This window comes from Dipodomys merriami, unplaced genomic scaffold (assembly GCF_024711535.1).
Source record: "Dipodomys merriami isolate MVZ:Mamm:240054 unplaced genomic scaffold, mDipMer1.0.p SCAF_209, whole genome shotgun sequence".
NCBI lineage: Eukaryota > Metazoa > Chordata > Mammalia > Rodentia > Heteromyidae > Dipodomys > Dipodomys merriami.
In genome coordinates this window covers 825,117-828,898 of record NW_027203482.1, presented here as the reverse complement: position 1 = coordinate 828,898, position 3,782 = coordinate 825,117, and positions in this window count along the sequence as shown.

Here is a 3,782-nt window from a genome sequence, read left to right as displayed (position 1 = left end):
TAAAGACGAATGCACGCCCTCCGTGCACCGCCCCACACCTTCGGCCCCTCCGCTCTATGCGGAGGACCCTGGAAGTGGCAGCCCCGGCTGTTCTTTCAGCCCAGGAGTGTGGAAAGCGGTCAGAACCGAGTTACATCTAGCCTGTCCAATATTTCAGGATCCACAGGGACAGCGGTATCATGAACCCTTAGATTTTAAGGTGATAAAATCTTTAGCTGAGTCTGTGCGGACATACGGAATCACGGCCTCCTTTACTGTAGCCCAGGTGGAGGCCCTAAACAGACACTGCATGACACCCGGTGATTGGAGTGGGCTCGCACGAGCTTGTTTGAGCCCAGGTCAGTATTTAGATTGGAAGGCTTTTTTGATTGAATTTGCTAGTGAAGAGGCTGCGGCCAATCAGGCTGGGGGAAACCCAGCTTGGGATAGAGATATGCTGCTTGGACAGGGGAGATTCGCCAATCAGCAGATAGGCTACCCGGTTCAAGTTTATGAACAAATCAATAAAATTGGCATAAAGGCATGGAAGGCCTTACCAAATAAAGGCGAGGTGAGTGGCAATCTCACCAAAATCCTGCAGGGCTCTATGGAGCCGTTTTTGGACTTTGTTGCCCGTATGGTCGAGGACGCTGGCAGAATTTTTGGTGACCCAGACGCAGCCATGCCATTAATTAAGCAGCTTGTTTACGAGCAGTGCACTAAGGAATGCAGAGCCGCCATAACCCCATATAAGAATAGGGGACTAGAAGCATGGATGAAAGTTTGCAGAGAGCTGGGCGGACCACTAACTAATGCTGGATTAGCTGCTGCTGTGGTGCAATTAACCCAGAAGAAAGGGGCTGGGAAGGTGGCTCAGTGGTAGAGCATTTGCCTTGCATGCATGAGGCCCTGGGTTCGATTCCTCAGCACCACATAAGCAAAAAGAAATGAAAAAAGCCGGAAGTGATGCTGTGACTCAAGTGGTAGAGCGCTGGCCTTGAGCTGAAGAGCTGAGGGACAGCGCCCAGGCCCAGAGTTCAGGCCCAGGAAAAAAACCTATTCAAAAAATGCTGCAAATTTGTCTAAACAGTTGTCTAGTTATCTTTTAGGTAATTGAACTGGTGAGTTCGACAACCTGATGGAACAGCTCAGGGTTGCCATCGTCATGGTGAACTCGACCCGAGTGGATGCCGGATTGGCGGAGGGGTTATCTTCATGGATCTCTGCTGCTATGATTCATCTCAAGGAGGGGGCGGGTTTGGGAGCCCTGATAGGCCTCCTGGTGTTAGCCTCCTTGGTATGTCTGTGGTGCATTTGCCAAATTAGAGGTTCTCAGCGTCGCAGTGCAGCCATGGTTATCCAAGCCTTTACAGTCATTGGAGCAGGTCAGTCCCCCCAAGCGTGGCTTGCCACCCTAAAACAATGAGCACAGATTGCAAAGCCAAAGTACTGCAGTCGAGAGGCATGAGTTTTGCCCTCGAGGAGAGCATGTTTGATTGCACACGGGTTCGATTTGCCTTTTCCCGTCCTTGTGAAAAACGAATCAATGGACAGGCTGAGTCATCCCTAGAGAAGGTACCCTCTGGGAGAAGGCTTGTATGCAGTCCTTGCAATTGCACAACAGGGATCAGACCTCTGTTCTCATCTGTGTTCTTTAAACAAAAAAGGGGGAACTGTAGAGAGCTGCGAGAGGCCGCACCTGGAAGATGGCGCCGGCTTCCGCCCTCCGCCTTCCCGATGGCGAGTGCTCTCGTGGTAAACAACTCCTGATATGGCTAAGGCAAAGAATCTGTCTTGCTTCTGTGCACCTGAACCTATTGGCGGTTCCCACGTGGCGTATCAGGGTTGGCTACCCAGCGGGTATTTAAGGCTGTGGGGAATTCTCCCCGGGGTGGGGGTCAGAAGATTACAAAAAGGTCCTGAATAAACTGCAGAGAGAAGAGTCCGGTGTCGCATCTTCCTTGCTGGTCGAGGCGGTAGCGACAGTATGATGTGACAGAATAGTTTCTTCATTAATCTTATGATATATTTTAAAAGACCTAAAAAAATCTTTCTCACTTATTAAGTGCAAACGAATGGCATATTGCCTCATTTCTTACATATTTGACTGCCACTAAAAATCCATTCAATGATTATTATAGTAATATATTCTGATTTATAACTTTATTTGTAAAAGATTTTAAACATTTTGTTTTCTGCTGAAGTTTAAGTATTTAAATAATATCATCAAAATATATTCCTTGGTTACTTGGGGCAGTTTTTTATGATGTTTAACTAATGGCTTCTAAGAATTCTTAATTGCTATATTATCTGTTTTATTTTTAATTTCAATATAATTTTATTTAAAGGTAATGTACAGAGGGGTTACAGATACATAATTAAGGTAATGAGTACATTTCTTTTGGAAGGAATATTGTTATCCCCTCCATCGATTTTTTTTTGTACACTCAATTACTGATGCTTTTGCTGTTGGTATTGTTCAAATGTACTTTTGCTTTCTTTGTTCATACTTTTTTATTATAAAATTGATATAAAAAGGGTTTACAGTTACTTAAGTCAACTAAAGGGTACATTTCATTTTATTTTCTATATTTTAAATTTTGGTCTTAATTAATTATTTTCTTGTTTTTTAAGATAATTCTTTTTTCAGAGTTGTAGGATTAGTTCATTTAATTTTGCATGATTTTTACACATGTAAATTATTCACATATATGTTACTTTTAAAATATTTAACATGTGAATATTTAATATTATTTTCTTAATTATTATATGGTTGGTGAATTTACATAAATTGGTTTTCTTATAGTTCTAAACATATTTTTCCAGGTAACAAATAATTACTCTATTTTCAAGAAACACATACTATATTAAGAAAGGCTTCATTTCCCGGTCACTTTTTTGTAAATATTTGTACTTGAATTAAAAAAAAAAGTTTGAGCTGGGCATGGTGATTTGGGTCTTCCATTTTTTACCTATGGTAGGAACTGTGAATAGGGTTTGTAATTCGGGAGAGCCTGAGAAACTATGAGACCTTATCATAAAAATATCCAGAGTGAAATGATTTGAGATATAGCCACCCATAGCGAGATACAGAGCACCTGGTTATCATATTCTAAATCTTGAGACTTAAACACCAGTAACATTAATCTTTTGTCAAAATTAAAGGATACGTGTTTCAAAATGTTTATTATTTAAAACTTGTTTACAAAGGTTCTCATGTCTTCTATTTCTTATTTTTCCATTTACTTAATCTATAAGAATCCAAGTATATTGTGATTATTTGATTTCTACTAAAAGTTTAAATAATATGAGCAATATTATGATTTCATTTATTTATCTATTTTTACTATTTGTGATAATTTCCTCTATTTAATATTATAATATCAATATTCCAAATGTGTGTATGTGGTATGTGTGTGTGTGTGTGTGTGTGTGTGTTTATGTGGTTTTTGTGTGTGTGTGCTTTGTGTGTACCTTTGTAATGCTTGGGAGATCACACCATTATTTTACATATGCTAGGTCAAGATTTTACCACTGAACTACACTGTGTAGTTATAATGTAAATAGTGTTTTAAATTATGACTTTAAAATTTTCATTCCTAGTATGTTTTTTCAAAATTAATATGATTAAATGTGATCCATTTTCTATCCACATTAGCAATTTGTATTGTTATTTTATTGTTATTTAGAGTATTTCCACTGCTTTTTCACTTCCAAATTCTTGTGTTTGTTATTGATAAAGGTTTTACTTTGCTTGTTTTCTCTCTTCATTCTTTTTGCCTTTAGAGTTTAGCTATTGTTTC